At 37.9% G+C, this 27763-nt stretch overlaps 1 protein-coding gene across 1 annotated transcript in view; it reads right to left on the bottom strand.

The window, feature by feature from the left end:
• Nucleotides 1-27763, bottom strand: part of NAV3 (neuron navigator 3) — a 902370-nt gene that overhangs the window by 619481 nt on the left and 255126 nt on the right. The window lies entirely within an intron of this gene.

The following is a 27763-nucleotide window of genomic DNA, read 5'->3' as shown; positions in this document are numbered from 1 at the left end:
ATTATTATTCCATTTTACAATGAGGAGGTTGAGAGGGTAAGTAAATTTTGTAAGTCTAGTTAAATAAGTGTAACAGGACTAGAATTTCAATTCAGATACCTTTGAATCCAAAACACACTCTTTGTCCCAGACACAGTTGTCTCAGTTCACAGTATGTATTTTATTGTCCACAAGGATACCACAAATGAGTTCATTAAGTGCCTTGTCAGATGATGAACACACAAGGCCCTCTCCTTATAATCCAGCGGTTTCCAAACCCAGCCAGAAAAGCGAATCAACTGGTAATAATCTTAATCACATAGATTCTTGGGGTCCACCCTACCCTGCCAGTTCAGGAGCTACAGGGTAGTGCTCACAAACACGCTGGCTTTTATTGTTTTTCCATCTTTTCTAAACCCTTCTGATGCAAGAAAACCACTGAAGAGTTGAAACCTCCCTCTAATGCAGCGCACTTTCCAAACTTTTTTCTGCATTTTGGAATTATTTGGGAAGCTTCAGAAACAACTGATTCTTGTGTCTCATCCCCAGAGACTGTGATTTAACTAGTCTGAGATATGGCCTGAGTCTTGGAACCACTGCTCTAATATATAAATTCCATTTACACAATTGACCAGCCACTGCAAGAATACATCGAACAGGAGGAAACTTGGTGTCTCAGGACGCAGCTCTTTCCAGACTGGGGTAGTTCCAGGCTTCAGATTGTTCTTCCTAATTTGGAAACGAAGTCTGCATTCCTGAATGTGTCTGTACATTGTAATTATTCATATCCTTGTAGTCCTCAATGTACACAATGTCTTTTAAATTTCCCCTTTCATCTGACAGTTCTTTAAGTATCACTTTAGCAGGGTTAACTATGCCTTGTACCTGCAACCGTTCCTCACCGCCCCAGTTATTTACTTAAAAGGCTTTACTTTTGACATGACCCATAAACTGTTCGATCCAGAAATGAGCACAAGAGTCGAACATGGTATGTTGCCTTTAAGAACTCACCTCCAGGTACCACTAAACATGCCAAGCCAAGCATAAAATATATGATAAAGTAGACAGATAATGTTTGAAAAATCGGCTCCTGGACTGTTTCCTGACTAGTCCTTCTTTGGCCAACCCTTGCTCATTCTACACCTCCTCTGCTCTGCAGCAGAGGTATTTTTACTAAATACAATGTACAAAGTTTCTGTCCTGTGTGAACGTTACCAGCAAAGGAAACTGCACAGGCAAGGATCTGGACATGGGAGAAAACATAGCCTATCTGAGAAATTCAAAGAAATTCAATGAGAAGCCACTGACATTTTTAAAGAAAAAATGTAACAAAAAAGAATATATATATATTTTTACTTTTAAAAATCCATCTAACTAAAGTATGGAAAATAGGTGGGAAAGAACAAAACTTGTGGCAGAGAAACTTTATAGGGATCATTAGAACAATCAAAGAAATAGCATTCTGAACAAGTGTAGTAGCTGACAGATGGGAAAAGATGACCCGACTGAGTGCTACGGTGCACAGGTGGAGTCGACAGAACTGGTAACTGCTTGGATGGGAGAATGGATGTGTGAACATCCGTGAGCATCATCCATGTGTGAACATCATCATGAGAACACATGATGATATCACTATCTAAGAGAGCAAACCCCATAAGAGAAGCACTTTGGACACAGGGAAGATCACAGAATTTGTAAAGCAAACCAAAGATGCTTACTGAAGCCCGAATTACAAGCCAATCTCATTGGTGGACACAGGAGCCAAAGTCCTAAAGGAACACGCACGAGCTGAATCCAGTAAAGTATAAAATGAATCATACATCAATTTCAAGTTGGTATCACCCTGTGAATAAAAGACTGGTTTAAGATTTAAAAATCCATCAGTCTAATTCACCACATCAACAAGGAAGAAAAATGATGTGCTCATCTCTATTGGTACAGAAATATAATTTGACATAGTTAACATTGATTCATGATCAAAAAAAAAAAATCTTGGCAAATGAGGACCAAAAAGGGATTTTCACAATCATCCTTTATCTGATAGAGTGTATTCATAAAATGTCTATAGCAAACACATACTTTATGGATGAAAAGCTAAAGATTTTCCATTTGCTCAGGAATAGCACATAATGCCTGCTACTGTGATGTCTACTAAATATTGTACCTAAAAGTCCTAGTCATGCATTGAGAAAAGAAAATACAAGACAGGGAGAGAGACAGAGGGAAGGAGAGGGAGGAAGGAGACAGAGGCAGGTGAGCGGTATAAAGCAGCAAAAAGAAGAAAATAGTCTTATTTTATGCAAATGTCATGATGATGCATGCAGAAAACACTAAAAAAATCAAGAGATAAATTACTAAAATTAATGTGTTTAGCAATTTTCCTGGATAAAAATATATAACATTCCTTTATATTCTTTATAACAGCAACAAATACTCAGAACTCTAAAAATATACTACTTATGGTGTCACAAAAATAACAAATATCTTGGAATGCATCTCATAAAAGATGATAAAAACTTTATGAGAGGGCAATAAAACACCATCAAAAATAAATATCTAAATGAAAGAGGCCTATGCCATATTAATAAATTAAGATTCAGTACTGTAGAAATGCCAGCCCATGCCTAGATTCAGTGCATTACTAATCAAAACCCCATTTTCTTTTTATAACTTTAAAAGATGTTTGTAAAATATATATGGAAATGTACAAGATCGTGAAAGTCCAAGACACTCATGAAGAACAAGTTGCAACTATCTGCTTTGCCAGATGTGAAGGCCTATTATCCACCAACAGTAAATAAAACACAATTTCACTCGTACAAGGGTAGACAAGTTCACCAATGGAATGCAAAAATCCAAAGAAGGGCTCATAACACATATACAGTTCACAAAGGTGGAACTACAAAGCCCTGGGGAAAAAGCCTTTAGCAAGAGTTCTGGGTCAATTGGATATTCATAAGGGAAAAAATAAAACTTGACCTCAGCTTCATATCAGTAATCAACTTCAGGTGGACTGTACACAAAACAATAAGGCTTATGGGAAAACACCTTCATAATCTGAGGGAAGGGAAAGATTTCTTAAACAAGACAACAGTCGCTAAACATAAAGAAAAACTATAAATAAGATTATATTAAAATCAAGAACTTTATTTATTAGATTGTTGTTGCTGTTGTTCAGTCACCCAGCCGCGTCCGACTCTTTGTGACCCAATGTCCCTCATCATCTCCCAGAGTATGCCCAAGTTCATGTTCATTGTATTAGTGATGCCATCTAGCCATCTCATGCTCTGACACCCTCTTCTCCTTCTGTCCTCAATCTTCCCCAGAATCAGGGACTTTTCCAATGAGTCCTCTGTGAGCATCAGATGACCAAAATCATCAGACTGTACAAAGAAGAAAATATAAACGCAACCCATAGCGTAGGAAAATGTACTTGTTAAATGTAAAATTACATGTAAAAACATCAAAAAATCAAGCAAAGACAGGTTACAATAGAAAATATTTTAACAGCACTCCAAAAATAATCGTAGAGATGAAGAACAGACTAGTGGTTACTATGGGTTACAGATGGAGAGAGAAGGTCAGGTGCCAAAGCATAATACAAAGAAGTCTTGCAGTAAGGAACCAATGTTGAATCTTGAATGTAGGCGTATATGAAACTATACATGTGAAAAACTGCATGAAACAACACATACACACGCACACACATAAATGCATATACGTCTGGTGAAATATCAATCAATTCTGGTATCTCTGATGCCAATTTCAGGCTTTGACATTGTGCTACAGTTATGCAAGATGTTACCACTGGGGAAAAGAGGTGGTAACTGGTTCAACCACTTCCTGCAAAGCTGAAATTAATTTTTAAAAATTTTTAGAAAAAAAGAGGATATACAAATGGCCAATAACCAATCTTTACAGTTCTTCTGATGTCTAATATGCTTCATATGAGACTTTGACTACGTCATAATTTGACTACGTCATATGTGACTATGCAAAAGCCTTTGACTGTGTGCTGCTACTGCTGCTAAGTCACTTCAGTCGTGTCCGTCTCTGTGTGACCCCATAGACAGCAGCCCACCAGGCTCCCCTGTCCCTGGGATTCTCCAGGCAAGAACACTGGAGTGGGTTGCCATTTAACAAACTGGAAAATTCTGAAAGAGATGGGAATACCAGACCACCTGACCTGCCTCCTGAGAAATCTGTATGCAGGTCAGGAAGCAACAGTTAGAACTAGATAGGGAACAACAGACTGGTTCCAAATTAGGAAAGGAGTACATCAAGGCTGTATATTGTCACCCTGCTTATTTAACTTATATGCAGAGTACATCATGAGAAACGCTGGGCTGGATGAAGCACAAGCTGGAATCAATACTGCCGGGAGAAATATCAATAACTTCAGATATGCAGATGACACCACCCTTATGGCAGGAAGCAAAGATGAACTAAAGAGCCTCTTGATGAAAGTAAGAGAGAGTGAAGAAGTTGGCTTCAAAGAGCTGACTCATTGGAAATAAGACCCTGATGCTGGGAAAGACTGAAGGCAAAAGTAGAAGAAGGCAGCAGAGAATGAGATGGCTAGATAGCATCACTGACTCCAAGGATATGAATCTGAGCAAACTCTGAGAGTCAGGAAAGCCTGGCATGCTGCAGTCTATGTGGTCACAAAGAGCCAGACATGACTTAGCAACTGAACAAATTTATAGGAGTATAAAATAGAATTTCCAAAGTATCATTAATGCTCTAAATTATTTAAATGTACCAATGTTATCTAATTTATCTTTCATTACAGTGTTAAAAGACATTTAAAACACACAGCACTGAGTGCTTAATATGTACTCAACACCATGTAGGTATAAAGGAGTCAAATTTCAAACCTAGTCCTTGTCTTTACAGAGTTTACAGTCCAGTGGGGAGTCAGATTTAACTAAAACCAAGGAGCACCAGAAAACTCTTCAGTTTCATCTAACATCAAAACCTTAGAATACCTATGAGAAGTTTACACCAGTGATAAAAGGGAATTTCACGTGGATGGAATGAAATGAATATTAAATATATTCCCTGGTGATTCAGACAATAAAGAATCTGCCTGCAATGCGGGAGACCCAGACTCCATCCCTGGGTTGGGAATACTCCCTGGAGAAGCGAATGGAAACCCACTGGTTTTTCTTGCCTGGAGAATTCCATGGGCTAGAGTCTATGGGGTCACAAAGGGTTGGACACAACTAAGTAACTAATAGTTCATTTTAAATGCATAAAGAATCTAATACAACTTATGCTTACTTTCATGGAATAAAAACCATTTATAATAAAACTAACTGGCTCAAAAAGAATAGATTATGTATATTGAAAAAATTCTCACAGGTTATTCTCTCGTTTGGAGGTCGCAAGTATGCCATGTCAATTCTCTGCTTCTCTTACTCAATGTAATTCAGTGGTCGGGTTTGGGAGTGAAATTCATTTACTTTATGCATAAGTATAAATAGCTTGATTTTTATATAGCTTAATAAGTTTACATCTTGCTCAAATTTATCTAAAAGCCCCTCACATAAATGCAGGATGAAAAAGATGAAGAATATGAGATTTATGAAAGGATTTTTGGGTGATCGGGACATGTGCTACTTCCTGACCTAGGCTTCTCTCAGGGATTTTAAGGGGATCATCAGAGAGCTTCCCTGCATTTGTAGGTCCCCTTGCATGTAAGAAAACCCAGAAGCTCAGTACCTAAGTGTGGTAAGGTGGCCTGAGGCAGCAGGAGAGGGCAAAGCATCTGAGGAGTAAATTGTAGTCTTCTCTGATTGTAGATCAAAGATGTATCTGTCTTAGAACAAGAATAGGAATTTGTGGTAGGAATGTTTGCCTGAATCCATATAAAAGAGGAAAGGGATCCTGCTCAAAAAAGCCGTTTGCCAGGATGGGTAAGGGACTCCTGCAGGAGGCAGCTATAGGGGCTGCAGAAAAGACAAGCCCAGGTGACCTGAAATGCTCAAGGAGAGATCATTTTCCAGATCAAGGGAGGTGAGATCAGAGGGACCCAACAGGGAAGTCCTCAAACATTTCACATAAATAACCAAGAGTTAGTTTTCAATCCCCCAGTCCTACAGAGAATTAGGCCATTAGGTCACTAAGCCAATACTGGCCATTAAGCCAGGAGCAACCAATAAGAAATTTTCTACCTCTATACCTCGTCTCCCTTCCTCACCTCCCTTACAAAGATCCTAGCGAATGGGTGTGGAGGTGAAAAAAGAAGGCTCTTTCCAAATGGCTGAAGTGTGGTAAGGAGGGGAACTGGTACCCAGTCTTGGTTTGGTGGAACAGGAAGAGCTTTGAGTAATGATGTGTTTATAAATGTATTGAAATAAATATTCTAAATTTTAAATTGAAACTTGCTTTGTGACCTAAAGTGATCATAAAGATTATATTATTTAAAGGTGAACAAACACATGAAATAAGACAAGTTTCTATCCAGGGGCAGAGAAATAACTCTACTCGGAGCGTGAAGAAAAGGGAGACGTTTGGAATAGAGATTTGGATTTAAGAGTCATCAGTCTAAAGAGATAACTCATAAAAGTTACATAAATTGAGAAAAGCACCAAAGGCATACCTCCAGGGAAGATCAAAATGGTCTTAGGTTTTACTGCCAAAATTATCTCAAAAAATGCAAACATAATCATGACACTTAATTAAAATTCTTCGACAGTTCCCTAACCCCTAAAGCCAAAAGGAAAATCAAAATCAAAATTTCCTAGCATGTCATTCAACATTCTACCCTACTCATGATCCCTTCTCAACTTTGCAGCTTCATTATAGTACCGCTTCTGAACTTATATTTTTATAAGAAATAGAGAGTTCCTGAGTACAGGGCCTCATTCTACAGCTTGAGCATTAACATACCCCTAAGTGCCACACTTCCAACTTGACAAACTCCTACTTATCGTTAAAATGTCTCCTCAAATCCATCTCCTTTCCAAAGTCTCTACTTTATGCCCCAACCCTGCTCTAAACACACTGACCCCTTCTTTCCTAAGAGTCTACTGGCATTTATAGATTTCCACCATACCGTTACACTTATCTAGTTATTCAGCACCCACTGGACTGTCAGCCCTATGTACTTTCTCAGATTCCCCCAAGGCCTGACACAACGCCTTCAGGCTGGTAGCCGCTCATAAACGGATTCATATGATTGTGAAGCAAGCATGTGAAATGGAGCATGCTTACATACATGCATGCTCCAACCAATACAGTTGATCTCGACCAAAGGAGGTTTCAGGATCAGCGACCATCACACAGTTGAAAAGCCACTTTACAGTCAGCCTTCTGCATCCATGGATTCAACCATCCACAGATCATGTAAAAGCAGAGTAACTGTTGGAAAACGTTGCATCTAAGTGGATGTGTGCAGTTCAAACATTTGTTGTTCAAGAGTCAACTGTAATTTCCTATGAACCTAAAAATGTTATATCTGAACTGTATTTTATAAAAAACATATAGTTGAGCCCTTTCTGAATTTATTTCAGCCATTTTCTTTTTAATTAAGGCATCATACACAAAGTACAAAAATCTTAAAAATATAGCCTATGATTCACTTAGTTAACCACTACCCATATCAAAATACAAAATGTTTCCAAGACTCCTTGAGACGTATGGATTTCCCCTCTCCCACAGCAGTGAGAGTGCGTCTGTGAGTGCTCAGCTGTGTCCTACTCTGCGACTCCATGGACTGTAGCCCGCTAGGCTGCTCTGCCCATGGGGTTTTCCAGGCAAGAATACTGGAGTGGGTGGCCATTTCCTCCTCCAGGGCATCTTCCTGACCCAGGGATCAAACCCGCGTCTCCTGTGTCTCTTGCACTGGCAGGTGGATTCTTTACCACTAAGCCACGTGGAAAGCCCAGAGTGAAGCTGTGTTCACTCGGATGGTAAGCACTCCTCTGCTTTGTCACCTCAGATTTGTTTTCTGTTCTTAAAACTTCGCGTTAAGTGGAATCACACAGTGTGTGGCCTCTATGTGTTTTCTGCAGCACTCATCTGCATCATTTTTTTGCAGCAGTAGGTCATTACTTTCTTTGCTCTGTGGAGTGGTGAACGCGCTTATACATCCCAATTCATGTACTTGCCCAAAGAAAGCCTAAATTCATCCGAGATTTTTAACCATCCAGAACTCAATATCCTAATACAGGCTTTCCAGATGCCTTGTGTTTACAAATGAAGAAAATAAAGAGGCTCAGTTTATTTCACATATTTTCCCCAGGCTCTATGACCTCTATTCAAGGCAAAGAGAATGCAAAAAGAATCAACAGTCCCTGTGTCCATACTGCTGATTGAGTAACAAAACCAGATCCAGAAATCATTAAGAAATGACTGGAAGTTTCTTTTGGAATTTAAACCATTAATCTGAGGTGAAATGGCCATTGTCTGTGCTTTGAATTCTGATAATGAATTGTTAAATACAGTTGCCCTTTGAACAGAGTGGGGGTTAAGGGAGCCCACCCCTCTGCACAGCAGAAAATCTGAGGATAGCTTCACAGGCTGCCCTCCATAGCCACGGTGCTGCATGCAGACTCAACCAACCTTGGATACTATACTAACACTGCTGCGTGTTTAGTAAAATAAGTCCATAGTACGTGGACATTCACAGTTCACACCCATGTTGCTCAAGGGCCAACTGTCATCTCTACGTAGCTCAGCCAGTATTTCTGAAGCACAAAGGAGCCAAGGCCGAAAGGGCTAAGAAGTTGCTTCAGTAGAAAATGGCTTTGGAGCCAGAAGCGCCACTCCTCCTCCCGTCAGTGGGTCCCAGACCTGTGACTCCAGTGTTCCCTCTAACAACGGACTCGACCACTGTACAACAACTATTAGGAAACTACTGGAATAGCATGACTGCTGTAAAAAAAAAAAAAAGTCTACAATTATTTTCAATAAATATGAATACCCATTCATGATTTAAATATAAAAAGAAAATTTTAAATAACAGAAACAGGAATAGAAAGAAGTCAAAAGCTACAGTAGAGAAGACCATATTAATGGTGAACATACAGAGTATGATCCCAGCAGAAGGGGCTGACAGAGGATGAAATGGTTTGATGGCCTTAATGACTCAATGGACATGAGCTTGAGCAAACTCTGGGAGATAGCAAAGGATAGGGAAGCCTGGCACGCTGCAGTCCATGGGGACTCAAAGAACTGGACATGACTTAGTGACTGAACAACATATACAACTTAAAACAATGTAAGTCATTACTAAGCATTGTTTATAAATGTATATAAAGTTCAAAATCATGCATGAAATGGTAAGTCTCTAAAGGCAGGAATAAGATAAAAACGTCTGTCACCCGTTCCATAAACCTTTATGCCACAGGCACTTATCACCATGTTGAGACAAAACATTAAAACAAAGTAATAAGAATAGAAAGGGTAGGGAAAATATCAGCATATAATATTACCAACTATATGGAGAGTTTGAGAAAATTTATCTTGAAATGATTTAGAAGAAATAAAGCTATAATTTACAAAACACCAGCAAAATATATACCTTTGTATCAGGAACAACAATAAAAACAGTGAAAGAAAATATAATATTAAAACCAATTCCATTAGTAAGAGACACATAGACCATAATATCCTAGAGACACAACTAGACAAAAAAATTTTTTTTAATAGAATGGTCTCATTTTAAATTGAAACACATGAAGATTTTCTATATAAATAGATAACATGTTCATGAGTAGGAGGGGTGAATAGCATAGAGATGTTTTATTATTATTATTAATAAACTGTTAATTAGAGTTTTATTCTAATTATTTTGTAAGTTCAATTCAGTGCCAATCAAAAGTTCAGTGTATAACTTTTATTATTAATAACTTAAAAGGATTATTAAATTCATATATAAGAACAAAGGGATGGGCTTCCCTGGTGGCTCAGTGGTAAAGATCATTCCTGCGGATGCCAAGAAACACAGCTTCAATCCCTGATCTAGGAAGATCCCACATGCCACAAGGCAACTATGCCCATGTGTCTTAACTACTGATCCTGTGCTCCGAGCCCAGGGGCTGCGACTCCGCAGCCTACACGCTGCAAGTACTGAAGCCCACACACCCTCGACCCCGGGCTCCGCAACAAGAGAAACCACAGCAGTGAGAAGCCCTTCCCACACAACCAGAGAAGCTCCTGCTCACCACAACTAGAGGAAAGCCCGTGCTGCAAGGAAGACCCGGGGTGGTCAAAGAAAACAAAGGAGTAAAGTATAAGGCTGCTGCTGCTGCTAAGTCGCTTCAGTCGTGTCCGACTCTGTGCGACCCCAGAGACAGCAGCCCACCAGGATAAAATATATAGCTCAGAAATAGAAATACCACATAAAGATTATTTAATATGCAATCCAATGTGGGGGAAAATGACAATTTTTAAAGCTGATTCTTGGACAACTGGCTTTCCACCTAGAGAAAATAAGACTAATATAAAAAGATTTTTTTACACAATACAGGAAAACTGCTAACTCTAATAAAAAAGACTGATAAAAACTGGCCTCAGTCATTTGAGCCTCTGCCTGCAGTGTGGGAGACCTGGGTTCGATCCCTGCGTTGGGAAGATCCCCTGGAGAAGGAAATGGCAACCCACTCCAGTACTCTTGCCTGGAAAATTCTGTGGACTAAGGAGCCTGGTACGCTACAGTCCATGGGGTCACAAAGAGTTGGACATGACTGGGCGACTTCACTTCACTTCACTTCATTTGTACAACAAAAAGCATGTAACATACAAAAGTCAGAGGCTGGGAAAATCTGTTTAAAGTATACATATATGTATGTGTGTGTATACATACTAAAAACAGAAATCTGGCTTAAAAAATCTACAAAGACTAAAGACCCAGGAGAAAAAGGAAAAAATCGTATGAGCAGGCAAGGCCCACAAGAGGAACCATGGATACCTGATTACCATATGAAAAGTAGTAACTGGGAAAATACAAAATGTTAAAAACAAACAATGACCCACACAAAGGATTGTTAACATTTTTTAATGTTGCCAATAGTAGCAGTTGCAAAAGATAACACTAAAATTTCATGAACTTTCAGTGGGTCCTGCAATGCTTTGTTGGTACAGGCAAGCACTATTGAGTAATCTTGCAAAACTTGGTATATTAAACATCAGCAGATCCTCACACCCGTAAGTTGAATTTCTAGGGATAAATGCATACACTAAAAGATATGTATGAGAACATTCAATATAGCATTGGTATTGAGTTCTAAAAAATTAGATATATTCTAAATACACAAGTATCAGAAATATAGATAAATCAATTGTGGCATGTATTTGTATTACCTGGTGTATAGCTTTTAAAATGAATAATCTAAAGCGCCCATATCTCATAGACAAATCTTGATATCATAATCATGCATCAAGTAAAGAAGATGCACAAGAATAGGCTGTAATATCATTTATAATAAGTTTTAAAATATGTAAATAAATACAAATACCACTAAGAAATATACAGAAATATGGCAAAATCATAAAAACACATAAGAAATTAAAAATCTGAAATCAAGGCAGCAGTTTTTTTCCTGGGGTAAGCATACAGAAAAGAGACTGATGGGGACCACAAAGAAAGCTTTAATAATGATGCAGTGCCCCATGGCTTCAAAAAATTTAGAAAGCCACATGCTAAAATGAGGCAAGGCTAGATGCTGAGTACACATTAAGTGTTAATTCTGTGTATTCGCTATGCTTATTCATTGTGCTTTTCTTAACACTTAAACTAGTTCACAATAAAAATAAGAAATGTTAAAATAAAAACAAAAGAATTTACAGAATGTAAAATTATTTCCAACAGATAAATCAACCAACCAACCAACGATGGGACTATAGCAAGTGATTTTCTGCAGGGATAGAACCTCTCTATAAGTGACATTTTACAAAGTACCAGGAGGAGTGGGCTCTTTTTGGTTGTCCCATGGACTGTAGACACTACTGGCATTTACTGGGAGGGAGCGGGAACATGATAAATATCTTGCAATGCAATTGGTACAGTTCAGCACAAAGAAAAATTGTCCCTACATCTTCACAGTCACTATACCGAGCAGCCTGGGACATGTCTGACTTGATCACAATATAAGTTCAGCATCCTCACCTTGAGAAGATGGCCTCTCCCTTGGGATTCTTATATATATATATATATATATATATATATATATATATATATATATATATATATAATTTTTTTTCCTGGAGCCTCCCATGTGTCAGAGATTTTTCTAGGGCCAGGAAGAAAGTAGATGCTTAAGGCTCTGTCTTGCCCCTTCCCCGTAAGGTGAGTTCCCAGCTCATCCTCTCAGGCAAAGACCTGGGCTCCATCAAGTCAACCCCAGGACATCTTCCTGCTCCACTGAACTAGGCTGTGCACAATGAAACAGAGCCTTGGTACTATTGGTTGCCCCATAAAGGCCCTTGCACACATAAATGTATACTGTTTTTTAGGTGTCACAGAGAACCTGGCAACCAGAAAGTCAATAAAGATATAATGTAAATTTTGTGGGTTTTCAGAAAATTGCGAGCCAATTTTCAAAGACAAAACAAATCTTTCTCTTGTATACCACATATTCAGGAAAATTACTTTTAAAAAATACTGCCTTGCATCAGGCTTCACAAACTACATTCTTGTACAATCCCATCTTTCCCACCGGTGATACACAGGAGAAATAAAAACAGCAGGGGAAAACATTATGCTCCTTCCAACAGGGCTGCTCTTCTTCATTTCTGTATAAAATGGTATGTTATTTGCTTTATCAGATAAGTTGGCTCTGCAGTCCACATTTAAAGAACATACATGGGTTTCCAGCAGGAAGTTTGGACTTGATTAGTTCAAGATAAAAGAGGGTTGAATATGATTCTGAGCCAATAACCATATCTGTAATGGAGATGAAACAGTATCAAAGATTCATATTCTTAGGTACTAATGATAAGTCAAAAAAAAAAAAGCTTGCATCTTTTAACTAAATTTGTTCATTGTCTAAAAACTCAATGTAGTAATTCAATGCCAAGTGACAGGAAGTTACAGTTTCCTGGCTGACATCAATTCGATCTTCAATAATAGTTCTGAAATGGAATTTCTAAGCTCTGAAGAGAGAAGAAAAACACATACATGCATGATATTTCCAATAATTCAGGTCACAACCCAGACGATAGAGCACACATTATGTAAAATACAATTATGATGTGTGCTTATAAACATGCAAGGCCTTATTATGTCATTTTAATCAAACTTTTCATTTGATCAAGTTCTCACATTTAATCTGTACATGAACTTGGTTATTTACAAAATACAGGCTCCCATAAGGGAGATTTGAAACACATGACTGTTTCTTGTTGCAAAAACAAGTAGACAATCATTTTATCGAGGTAATCATATAAGTTATACTGAAGGCTGATGAGCTAAGAAAAGTTCAAAAATCTCATTTTCTTGCTATGAAAAGACTGTTATCTACACAGTTTCTCCTAAGCAGAACGGGGCTTTTTTCACCTTTTCTACTCATGCTCATTCCCCCATAATATACACACATACACTCACACCCATACTCATACATTTATAATATATATATAATAGTTCAAACTTTTCTGAATGTACAGACTGCTGATTGTCAATATCTGTTCTCTGTCAATCCTCAAGATTTTATTTACCTGAATACAGGGCCTCAAAATGAAAGGCTACATCCACTAGTTTACCTGGTGGAAAAGTCCTGCCACTTTACAATGCTATGGCCAATGGAATAAGAGCAGAAATCCCTTTCAAATAACTTCAAAAGGCCACTGCTTCTGTGGCAATATTCTCTCTTCCCCCAATTCCCATGCTTTGGAATGCAACGTTGTGCTGGTCAGAAAACTTCAACCGTGTGACGAGGATACCCATCCTACGGGCAATGTCAGGGCATTGAGATGGAAAGAACCTGGGAACCTTGGGTACTACTGGCTCATGAAGGAAGAGGAAATACATGGAGAAAACCTAAATCCAACCCACAGCATTCTGGCAAACTCAGTCAAGCCCAGCTTTACCCGACAATGGGAAAACAAATGCTTGCTGTTTGTTTTTAAAAACATGTATGGATTTAGCCAGCTGGCTGTGCTGGGTCTTAGTTGTGGCGTGGGAGATCCTCTTGTTGCGTCCTGTGACATCTGAGTTGCAGCGCGTGGGATCCAGTTCCCTGACCAGGGTGGGAACCCAGGCCCCTCTGCATTGGGAGCATGGAGTATTACCCACTGGGCTACCAGGGAAGTGCCATAGCTGCTGTTCTGAGCTATTGTATTTGGAGGGAAGAGAATAGGGAGAGGTTAGGCAACATTATTGAACTAATATATAATACTGAAAAGAAAGAAGATGGGATGCTATGTTAAAGAAAACAATTTGTACTTCATGAACTTGGAACCAGAAGTTTTAAAAAATTTTACGTGGTTTCAACTCAATCACTTGATCTTCAAAAACAGAAGGGTTAAGTAGATTTTCTAAGACTGTGGACGCTGGCTCCTAATTTCCACCACTTTCTTAGATAAGTCCCTTTACTAGTTTGATCAGTGGACTGCAACCTGTAGATAATCTGAGCAGAGTAACATTCTCCTTGTTACGAGATGTTTGCGGCCCTCCATGATTTCAGATCCTAGGTTGTGATTTGTTGACATTTTATAGCCAAATGAGTCTATAGTTTACTTTCTCTTAATATCCAACTTTTGGACATCAGTATGACACAAATAAAGGAGCAAATTATATTATAAAATATCATAAATTCTATGTGAATTAGAGAATCATAATTCTGGCCAGCATATAAAACTGTGGAAACTTTCTACTAGAGACTAGTAATATATTTTGAAGAGAGATCAAAGAAACACCAGTCTTCAGTGGAGGGCATTCTTTTTTATAATAAGATGTGTTAAAGGATATAGATACGAAGAGCCCTTTAGGGAAAGGCTGTATTATTTTTGCGTCCAGTAAAAAAACCTGCTTTGGACATAATTTTTTTCTTTATTCAGCAGTTTATTTTTACGTATTAATATCCACAGGTGAATAAGAAACCAGGCCTTGTGCTCACCACAGCGTTTTCTCCTCCTCTGCATAAGCAAGACCACAATTCTCAGCTACACGATTGGGAATGTGTTGCTCAGTTCTCACCAACAGCCAAAGTGAGCTGTTACTTCTGGAACTAGATGGTTAAATACAATGAGTGTGAGTCTTTCCCATCTGTGTAGCTAAGAGGGAAACAGCTGGAATTCCTGAAAACTGTTGAGGAAGAGTCACCCAGGAGGGTGGCCCAACTCACATCAGGAAGTGATACAACTGAGAAATAAACCTGCGACATATTAATGCACTGACATCTGAAATTTCTTAATACCACAGTTTCCCTCACCCGTGCAAGATCACTGGCTCCTATCCCCACACAGCTTTGCATGGTTCTCCTTCTTCTCTACTGGAATATTGCTGTCACACACTGAAAACCGTTTTCCTTTGTTCATCAACGAAATTTGGATAAACCGATGAAGTAGAAATAAAAAATGCCCCTAATTTTTTTAATGTTTCTATTTCTGCTGACATACACAAAACGCCACTGCACAAGAGTACTCTTGTAGTGCTCAAGAAGAGTACTCAGGAAGAAGGAAGGTATGTGGTTCAGTTTCCAAATGGACTAGAGTTTTATAGAATCTTAATTTCATTATGGAAAAGATTTTAATACTTAATGATTTAACCTGCTCATTCATGTTAGGCATTAAGAAATAAAAATGAAATGCAAAGACATACTCTTTTATGTCTAAACAATCACAATGACTATAAATATCCAAGAAATAGGGAATATAGTCAAATGAGATATAGCCACTCGTGTACCCTTCTAACACAATGTTACTTGAGGACAGTTAAGCCTATCTCATTTTTATTCTTCAGGAGTAATTTATCTTAGCACAGAGCTTAAGAAATGATTATGGAAATAAGAAAGGAAACAGAAAAGAAGAAAGGCAGGCAGGAAGGAAGAGTACAAAGCCAACCAAAGAAATTTACTACTCAATTATTTTGTAAAGGATTATTCTATATTTGACTTTCTGAAATGCTGGGTCTGTACATACTATAAAGATATGTATCAAAAAAAGAACTGTTTAATAATGGGGAATGTAATCTTTTAAAATATTTCAATCACCAGTGACCCACCACACTAATAATTTATATTAAGAAGTTAAATTATATTGGACTTAATTTTTCTTTAATGTTAGTTTGAAAGGAGTTTCAGAGCAAATCAATAGTACAAATAGTACTTCAACAAGCACGAGCTGCTTCAAAGCACTTCAGCTCTATGTAATTTGTTTACAAGTGATCAATCGGTTAGTTACAAATGGCTCTTATTATTCATAAAAGCAATTCAGGTATTCCTTCGTTCAATTAATATGCATCAAGTACCTACTAAATGCCAAGCATGAACTCTACTTCGCTTTACAATAGCACAATAAAGTGATATCTTCTCAAATATATTCTAAAAGACAGACTTTAGAAAATGGCAAACTAATCCTGATTCCAATTATCTATTTCAGTAAAATTTTGGTAAAACTGTTAAATTTAAATTTTTGTAGCATGACTTCAAATGAAAAAGGATGATAGGGAGGTGTTCATTAAGAATGACAGATCCTCAGCTTCGTCTCGGGGAAAGAAAAGGAACTTTATCAGGGCTTATGACAGCCTACCTGACCAGAAATTAGCACCAGAGAGTGTATGTTAGGCATGGGGGTTACATGTGGCTTCAGAGAGGTTTGGGAATTTTTTCTTGCTGTTGTTTAATTGTTATCATGCAGTCTCAATTCCCAACATGTCTGGACACTTGCTATTATCTTAAAACTAGTCACTTCACACATTTATAATAATGACCTAATCCCTAAATATGATTACTCCAAGTACTTCATGTAAGTGGAATCACACGGCATTTGCCTTTTTGTGACTGGTTTATTTCACTTAGCATAATGTCCTCAAGGTTCATTCATGTTTTAGCATATTGCAGATTTTCCTTTCTTTTAAAGGCTGAATAATATTCTGAATAACAATATTCTGTATATTCTGAATAATACACATCATATTTTGTATTTCCATTTATGTGTTAGTGGACACTTGGATTGGTTTCAGGTTTTACCAATTGTCAATAATGCTCCCTTTTTTTTTTTTCCTAACTGTTGCCTAGTATTCCACTCAATGACTATACAATAGCTGATTCAACCGTTCTTTTGTATGTGGGTATTTGGGTGTTTCCACTAGTCTGTAATTCTCATTGAAGTTGCAATGCATAAATTTGTATAGGTATTTCCAGAGAACTGTATTTACAGAGGAGATTCCTAAAAGTGCAGCTGCTGGTCAAAGAAAGCAGCACATGTAACACAGCCAAGTATTGTCCAATTTCCATTCAGAAAGGTTGTAGTAGGTACATTGCTACCAGTGGTGTTTGAGAGTGCCTATCTCTTTCTGGCTTCATCAGTGGGATGTGTTACCACAGTATTTAATTTTCACTAATTTGATAGTTGAGAAATGGCATCTCAGTACTATTTTTACTAGCATTTACCTAATTATGGGTGAACATGAACTTCTTTTCCTCATGCTCGAGTCCCATCTTTATATCTTTACTTGCAGGTTTGAATTGATAGTTCATAGCTTTTCCCATTTATTTTTTTGATGTTTTAGTCTTTTGTTTCTCAGCCTTTCAGAAGTCTTTGTACATTAAGGATGTATGAAGCTTTTTGTTTGTGGCATACGTTGTGAATATTTACTACCAGTTCATAAGTTGTCTTTGATTTGCTAATGGTGTTTTATCCCATGAGCTCTGTGTGTGTGGTATCCAAATTATCATTTTTTTTCTTTTATTGACTTTGGATTTTGAGTCATAAGTAGACATATCTTTCCTTATACCAAGGTAAAGAGGAAATCACTTGTTTTCTTTCAGTGTGTGTATGACAACAATTTTTAAAAATATTTATTTATTTGGCTGTGCTGGGTCTTAGTTGCGGCATGTGGGATCTTAGTTGCAGCATGCAGAACTCTTAGTTCCCTGCCCAGGGATCAAACCCAGGCCTCCTGCATGGAGTCTTAGCCACTGAATCACCATGGAATTCTCAACTTTTTTTTTTTTACACAAACATATTTCTACAAATTAAATTAGTTAAGTGATATTAACTAAAAAACAACTGAAGAGGAAATTCTTAATTTCTTTAAATAGAAAAAATATTTTTGCGAAAAAAGAAAATCAAAAGTATCTATTTTAATTACTGCTTAATTTTTAATAGCTTCATCCTATATTTTCTATTCTGTTTGGAAGTCATCATTAAATGATTCGGGACTTGCAGAAACACCTGAGATGAAAGCACAGAAGAAATTTCGAGGAAGTTCCTCAGATCCTTTGCACACTACACAACCTAGGCTCCATATACAAAAGGAAAATTAACAGCATGCATAGATTTTTGTGTCCTGAATATACTAATGCTGCTCGCTTTCATAGCTGACATGTGAGGAACAAATACTTTGTTTTCTATAATTAAGTTCTTGTCTACAAAGAACTCAGAACTGAGTCAATAAGTTAAAATATAGACAGATATAAAGTAATAATTGGTAGCTATCAGAACAAAAGGATTATAACCTGCCAGGCTCCTCTGTCCATGGGATTTCTCAGGCAAGAATACTGGAGTGGTTGCTATTTCCTTCTCCAGGGGATCTTCCTGATCTAGGTATCAAATCCAGGTCTCCTGCATTGCAGGCAGATTCTTTACTGCTGCACCACTGGGGAGCCCCAAGAATAAAAGGATGTAGAGTGAACTGCAAGAAGCAAAGACAGTGATCAGAACTAGGTTTGGATCCCCACCCTCCTCTGACAACTTCGTGACGTCATCAATGAAAAGGAGAAAATAACAGCACTCTTCATATCCAAAGGATTAAATGGTATAATATATATGAAGGCATCTACCCTGGGATATTAACAGAAATATGCAAAAACATCAAAATATATTATTCAAATGAATCAGATACAGACAAGACTTGCTATTCAGGTCAGAGAAAAAAAGCTATAAAAGATATGCCATAAATAGCATATCTGCAAAAATGCATAGTATTTGTACAAAATACATTATGGAATGTTTTCCTGCTCTGACTATAATTACAGCAAATTGAGTATGTTTAAACTTTCTCTATAAATTATCTTCCCTATTTATGTGCTTTTCATTGGAGCATGCCAGAACATTTATTTACACACAAGAACAAAATTAACTAAATAAATCCTTTAGTACATTTAAATCCTTTAGTACATTCAAATAAATCCTTTAGTACATTTAAAGGTACAAAAAATATATTTCTCAGTCAAGCAATTTAGCTTGTTCTTTGCTAACTGGAAATATTTCCACCCACTGTAATATCAGACAACATCCAGTCACTTTCAGAACTGTAGTCCTTCGGCTCCTGCCAAGTATAGCAGGTGATAAATGATATTCCTCAGGCCCAGTGAGTATCGGAACCAGTAGCTTGGGCTCACCTACTGACTAAACCACAAGGCACTGGTGGATTAGCATACAAATACTTCTGGAAGAGATCACTGGCTTTGCATGAATATGCATCATCTCCTTCTTTTAATAGCAAAAATGCCAAATTAAAACTTTTGAATTAAATAGGTAAACAACAGCCTAGCTAGAGATTTTCCAGCTTCTCTTGCATCTAATGTGATCATGACTAATACCCAGCTAATGGAACTTACAGAGAATTGAAGTGTGCTACTGTCTTAGAAGGAATGGATATATATGCTCAGCTGACCTTCCCTCTTCTGATGACCTCAAGTATACATATGAGGGCGACACTCTTCTTGAACCATCACATGAAAACTGCCTATTGAGAAGAAAGTAAAAACAAGATTGAATGAGCCTCAGTCCCAGTGTGAAAAGTTACACACTAGACCTGGTCTACCTGTCGAGCACCATGTAAGAATAAAACACGCATGATCATATACATGCATCCACATTCCCCACATACACACGCACACACTCCACACGCTCCAGACAGAGGATGAGATGGCTGGATGGCATCACCGACTCGATGGACGTGAGTCTGAGTGAACTCCGGGAATCGGTGATGGACAGAGAAGCCTGGCGTGCTGCGGTTCATGGGGTCGCAAAGAGTCAGACACGACTGAGCGACTGAACTGCACTGAGCTCCACAGGGTGACTGTTCTATTCAGCATTTGGGTCTGCTCTACTCCTACCGGGTTCCACTTCTAGACGGAACTACTGAATGATATTGCCACATAAACATAATTTATGATTCATAATTTTTCCATTAATGGCTACTTTTAAAAACCCATGTTGATTACAACTAAGGAGTACCTGGCACAACTAAGGAGGGATTTTTAGTTTTTAGTTTTAGTATCTTTATATTCTATCATATTTTACAATGACTTTTGCTGTAATCTGGTATTTTTCTAATATCAGAAGATGCCTAAACATTTAGTAAAAGTATTAATATTTCCTCCAAATATCATTTCATGGTAGATGTTGTGTCTACTTGTATTTTAATTCTTCAACTCAAAGTCTAAGAAACTAGGAAAATTTTTATGTACTTTGAATTTTCAGTTGTTTTGTAATAAATTAATTTCTGTTGAAAATTTCCACTAATTCCTGGAACCATGTAAAAATAACAATAAGTTTTTGAAACATATTGCCAAACCAAAGCAAGATCGTCTTTAACCCAACACTTAAGGTCAACAGACCTAGGGCACTTTCAAAATGAAGTTGATAGGTTGCTTCAAGTAATGTTTGATCGAATTACTCCTTAGCAATAAAGGAATCCTGTTATTTCAGAGAGATTAATTTTTAATTAAAGTCAAGTTCAAAAACATCTTCTCTGGATACTTATTTATGTATTTGGCTGCCACTTAGCCATGACATCCAGTGATCTCTCATTTTAACCTAGTCACCATTGAAACTGCACATTCCAGGACAGGGGGGCTAGAAGGAGGCAGAGAGGGTACAGAAAGGGGGGCTTAAAGCAGGAGAGACAGAGGGAAGAGAAAGAAGAGACAAGGAAAATAAAGGGAGAAGAGAAAAGACAGCAAGGAAAGGAGAAAGGGTGATGAAACAGGAGAGGACAGAGAAGAGCTGAGATGAGAGCTCTCAGTTCAAGGCTCTCTGTAGCTTTGAGATCTAGAGAATAAACCTAACAAGAAGCGGAAGATGTCTTATGAGGATAGGTTAACAGTTAAATAAACGTGCACTTCTGCCATCATAGCCAGAAGAGGGATTAATTCAAACATCTCACAAATCCCTACGTTCCCAAAGAAACTCAAAGCAATTTTAAAAAGCAAGGGGTATATCTTCCACATCTTAGAAAAAACCATCTTCTAGTACCTCGTCTGAGCAAATTAAAAAGAAGTGACTCCAGGCAAATTCCTCAGTAAGTGACAGTGTCCGGTTTTCTAGAAAAGCAATGTTTTATTGATTCAATTATCAGAAAATAATAGTGTTCCCTTGCCAAGATGGAGGAATAAAGGGGTTTATGCCTTTATCATTCTGGCTTGCAAACTAACCTGTAATATAGAAACAAATGCTTTTTCCCTTGTTAAAGAAAAATTCAATGTCCAATAAAATGGACAACCTGAAAGAAATGGAAAATTCATGGAAAAGTACAACCTTCCAAGACTGAACCTGGAAGAAACAGAAAATATGAACAGACCAATCACAAGCACAAACAAAACCTTCCAACAACAAAAGCTCAGAGCCAGATAGCTTCACAGGCAAATTCTGTTAAACATTTAGAGAAGAGCTAACACCTATCCCTTCTCAAACTCTTCCCAAAAACAGCAGGGGGAGGAACACTGCCAAACACATTCCATGAGATGACCATCACCCAGATATCCAAATCAGGCAAACAGATCATCAAAAAAAAAAAAAAGAAAGAAAAGAAAATTACAGGCCAATATCATTGATGAACATACATGCAAAAATCCTCAACAAAGTAATAGCAAACAGAAACCAACAACACATTAAAAGGATCATACACCATGAAAAAATGTTCAAGAATAACTAGTCATGCAAAGGTAGGCTAGTCCAAGAGACCTGTCCTGTATTAAGAAAAGTTTTTCACAGATCGGCAGCCATTTGCTTCATGAATCGAACTGAACTTTCCATAATCAATGAGATTATTTTCCATAACAGGGTCAACACTTTCCTGTAGTGTTCTGAAAATTAACGTGGATAAGGGTCAAGTACGCCAAGAATGCTTCTCACATGCTTTTAGGGTATAATGTCATTCACACAAAGTTGAAGTCATGTGAACTTCTGCTAAAAACCTAAGTTAAAAGATACCTTTAAAGTAACTAAAAGAACTATAATTAAATCTCTTTAAAGGATTATCTTTCTAGATAACTTACCTAGCCACCTGTACAACTCTTTGAGTCATGCTACCTAAGAATCTGTCCTGGAAATTCTGTTTTCATGACCTTTTTTTTATTGCTTGGGGTATGGAAAAAGAACTTGTACATATGAAATGGACACACACTTGGGCTTAAAGCAGATGACATAGAGGGGCTAGGACATGTAGGGGCAGACGGCAATCCAACTCTCCTTCCTCACTCTCTGAAACAAACCCTTTGAGCTTCTGCTCTGATTTCCCTCCATTTCTTCTTTCAGAGGAAGAGAGAGTAACAATCCAAAAGGAGAGAGGAAAGAATGAGGTAGCTTCTCTACTTTTCTATTTTTTTCCACATCTCATCCTACAGAAAATATTTAAGCTACGTCTAAGGGCTTCTTGAGAGTCCTTTGGACAGCAAGGAGATCAAACCAGTCAATCCTAAAGGAAGTCAACCTGGAATATTTATTGGAAGGACTGATGCTGAAGCTAAAGCTTCAATATTCTGACCATCTAATGGGAAGACCTAACTCATTGGAAAAGACCCTAATGCTGGGAAAGATTGAAGACGAGAGGAGGAGGGGACAACACGTGGTTGGATGGCACCACCAACTCAATGGACATGAGTTTGAGCAAACTCCAGGAGATAATGAAGGACAGGGAAGTCTGGTGTGCTGCAGTCCATGGGGTCACAGAGTCGGACACAACTTAACGACTGAACACAAGGGCTCTCAGGTGGCTCAGTGGTTTAAAAAAAAGAAAAAAGAAAAAAATTGGCCTGCCAGTGCAGGAGATGCAGGTTCAATTCCCAGGTCGGGAAGATCCTCTGCAGAAGGGCCTGGCAACTCACTCCAGTATTCTTGCCTGGGAAATCCCACGGACAAAGGAGCCTGGCAGGCTACAGTCCCTAGGGTCACAGAGTCGGATACAACTTAGCAACTAAACAACAACAAATACAGCAATTAACTGTGTTTTGGAACTGAAGCCCCCTAAATGAGTTCACATGTGGCTTTACTTACTCACCAAACCTGACCATCCAACAAGTCAACAAATTTCAAACGGTACCCATACACAGGAGCCTCCCAGGCACTGGAGAGAACAACCTCAGTCTGCTAAAGTTGAGTCTCTATATTAGGGTGGTACAATTTTGCTTAAATTAGAAAAAAAAAATATGAATGTGTATTAAGTGTATTTCTGTGAATCTGTTTTTATAGAGAAGAAGAAATCATTTTCTCTGAGCAATGGGACTAGAGACCTTTATCATTTTAACTTCACAGAAATTATCAAAAGATACAAAAATAAAGTGAACAGCACAATGAACCACTACGTACACACAACTTACCAGGGCCAATACAGTTTCATCTAGACCCTCACCTCTTTCCCTATCCAAAATTATTTTGAAGCGACTATCATCATGTCTCACTTAATCACAAATTCTTTTCATTAATTTCTATTGTACATAGTTTCTAAATATTTTAACATGACTATTTCTTTTATACTAGGAAAAGACAATAAGTTTTCTCAATAAAAATATGGAATCCAAGGCAGGAACAAAGACTATTAAGTGCTAGACACTGTAAACCAGTATTAACAAAGAATAGGTATATAAGAAATGCAAAGGGTCATAATGTGTATTGACTTGGCGTTGAAGACCTCTTATTACCATTTCCTATTTCAATTACCTGTGACTTCTTAATGTTTTCACAATTTTGGAGGATGTACAGGCCTTTAAACTGTTGGTAAAAAAACTTGAAATTAGGATGAATGCTCACAGCAAAGATACCGATTTCTTCCTCAGTACCTCAATGTACACTTCCCTTCTGCCATCTCTGCTTTGTGTGATAATGCATGTTTACCATCTATTTTGCACATCCTCTGTATCATTCAAAACTATCCAAATGCTGAATGAGACAAAAACCTGAGATATTTATAATTTTAAAACCTACTGAGATTCAAGCACAAATCATTGTGTACCTTCAAAATATATGTTTCATTCTAAAATGATATTTGGAAACTAAAACATATTAAAGATAGTATGTCATGGCCCTTTAAAAATCGTCTTAAATTTGAGCTCTGAAGTTGGGAGTAAAATGAAATTTTATTTAAAACTACTACCTGACTCCAACATTGGCTACCTTGTTGGAAAATGAAAGGTGATTTGTATTAAGGTAGGCTCCCAGAGAGACGATTCATTACAAATACATGGTCAAAGAAATATGCATTCACTCTACTTAATCCTGTGCTTCCAGCCTGGGTCAAGGTGTGTCAGGAATATAATAAACTGAGTTCTTAGAAGAGACAGGGAAGAACCAAGTGGGATACTAAAAATAAAAATGAACACACTCTCTCCAAAATGTTGTTAGCTGACAGCAAAAATCTAACCTCTAGGTTGAGGTAGTTAATGTAACGTAAGCCACATACCCAATTCATGCTGCCTTTCTAACTGTGACACCTCCCACTGAGACTGATTTCTATCCATGCAGTTCCCCTAAAGAGCACAGCAGTTTCACAGAGGAATGAATGGCTGGAAACAACCAAAGAGGCTTTCTAGCCAAATCCAAACTTCAATTAAACACTCACAGAAATCCTTCTAGGTACCATTTTAAAAGTATATCCTCTGGATGAACCTACAGCCTATTATACAGAGTGAAATAAGGCAGAAAGAGAAAAACAGATATTGTACGTCAACACGTATGTATGGAATCTAGAAAGATGGTACTGATGAGCCTGTTTGCAGGGCAGCAATGGAGAGACGCAGACATGGAGAACAGACTGTGGACACAGTGGGGAAAGGAGAGAGTGGGATGAATTGAGAGAGCCGCATTAAAACATACGCATCACCGTACGTAACATACAGAGCCAGTGGGACTGTGTTGTGTGACGCAGGAAGATCAAACCCAGTGCTCTGACAACCTAGAGGCGGGGGCTGGGGTGGGAGATGGGAGGGAGGCTCACGAGGGAGGGGGCATATGCATCCTTCTGAATGATTCATGTTGATGTATGGCTGAAACCAGCACAATATTGTAAAGCAACTGTCCTCCAATTAAAAACAAATAAATTTAAAAAATAAAATTATACCCTTTGCCTTCTTTTTTTAGGGCCACTAAAACAATCTCAAAGTGACAACCCTAGTTCTCCTAATAAAAACCAAAAGGAGTCATTGATGAAATATACAAATAACCCTCTCTAGAGAGACCTGTCTGGTCATTTGTTTTCCTGATTATGGAAATGTAGTAGCTTGTGTCACAACCAAGCTCCCTGCTGAAGCAGACCATGAAATGAAACGAGGGTCTTACTTGCAATTCTGCTTCTGGTTGTTGCTGGCCTCACAAGCCCGGCTCCTGATCATTCCGAGGTGGATTCAATCGATCAGTCTCCAGGCACATAGAGCAGTCAGGGGTCAACGGCCATCATTGCAATCAACCAGAGACAGTATGAAATGTATACATCCTTAAACATGCTGGGCCAGGGGCATTCGCCAGTGACCCCCAACCACCTTTGATATTACAACCCGAATTAACATCGCTCACATAAAGCAATTAAGAAGGCCAGTCCCGACAGCTGTCAGGCAAAACCGCAGAGAAGCCGGAACAGTAGGTTGTGGAAACACCTGGCTTATTTTGAGCCAAAAGGATTCTTAGATGGCAGCATGGAGAAAAGAGAATGTATTATTTATTGAACACACATACTACAAGAGAGCAAGAGGGCAGGATGATGTCCTAAATGAAATAACGAATCAATAAAAATTCATTCCTTTCTACCTCAAATAAGAATCTCAGAGGATTGCTCTCGGATTCTGTAATAAAGAAGGCATATTGCTCTGCGCTAGTTGGCAATAATAGTTCATCTCGTACACATCTTCCTCTTTCAGGGGAAGGCAAGGGATTCTTAACATTTTAAAGCGAGCTGATTCACGTGGCTTCAGGTGGTCCTGCAAACAGTATACTCATATTTCAGTTCATACAGCTCCATATTTTAATATTAATGTACATTAGTTAGATCATAGTACTTCTTTGTAGATTTCATAATTCTTCAAATATAATACTCAATGTAACAAAGCCTACTTTTAAAAAGCATTATCATTCTTACATGCGTTCCCAAACATGTAAGAATTAAATGCATGTAAGAATTAAAGATTTTAAAATTTAAAAAATAAAAAACTAAAAAGCATTGTCAGCACATAAAATTTCCAACTTACCCTTACTAACAGAAGATTCAGAGAATGTATGATTATCTGCACACATCATTTGTTTTTAATTGCTATCTTTGATTCAAAGACTTCACAACCAACAAGTTTGTTTTGGCTAAAGATGCAGACTTCTAAAGGCAAGCTTTACTATGAAAGCAATGCTTTGAGGGCAGGGTTCAGTTAGCCTTTCCCCAATATGTATGGGTCCACTGACAGGAATTTTACTCTTTCCTTAGGAATATCAAATGTTTTAAGCCCAGATGTTCTCAGGTACATCTACAGTTCATCCACCCTAAAAACCAACACCCAAAAGAATGATACTGTCTGCCTCCGCTCACACATGGTTTCTCTCTCCTACTGGGAAATAACTGTATTTCTCTAACACAATATCCTTAAGAAGCTCGCACATGTCTACTGTATTTCAGCATTACACTTTTAATTTACTTCAGTTAAATTTTAAAACTCCTACATATACAAACCTTATACATACGAGACACTGTGATACGATCCTTACAAATACTAACTCAGCTCATCTTCATAGAAACCCTATAAGATAGATGTTATCGTTATCCCCATTTTACAGATGAGGAAACTGAGACAGAGAGCCTAGATCTTCCCAAGGTCACATGGCTATAACGTGGCTCAGTGGAGATTAGAATCCAGGAAGCCGACTCCAAAAAAAATAATTCTAAGGCTTTCTACTCATCATGCATAATATTGATGGGATAAAACCCTTTTACATTTTTTCCAGAAATCTTAAGAGGGATAAAATGAGTCTAAAATTCACTTGAAGGTTAAATATATACAGATGATTTTTAAAAAATTTTAAGAAAAAAATGTAATGCTTTTCCCTACCAGCTGGTTAAAAGACATGAGCATTTAGCACACAAAGAGTCAATTCAAATCAGCAATGAGAAGAAATATCTGTAGATAGGAACAACTGGCTAGTATTCAACCTGAGAAAGCATTTTAAGATATCTGTAAGTATTTCATACAGTATAAACTGGTATATTAAAATACACTAACTACAAGTAAAACATGATATTCGGATGCTTTGCATTCTAGATTCTGCCAAACCAAAGCAAGAGACAGTCATACATCTGAGAAAGTTTTGCATCAAAAACACAACAGGTAAATAGCAACAGATTAGACAGCATCTGCTCTATACACGCAAAACAACTTTTAAAAATAACCGGGCTTCCCTGGTGTTCCATTGGTTAGGA

This window comes from Ovis canadensis, chromosome 3 (assembly GCF_042477335.2).
Source record: "Ovis canadensis isolate MfBH-ARS-UI-01 breed Bighorn chromosome 3, ARS-UI_OviCan_v2, whole genome shotgun sequence".
Classification (NCBI taxonomy): Eukaryota; Metazoa; Chordata; class Mammalia; order Artiodactyla; family Bovidae; genus Ovis; species Ovis canadensis.
Note: the sequence above shows the minus strand (reverse complement) of the source record. Positions and strands in the feature narration are given on the sequence as shown.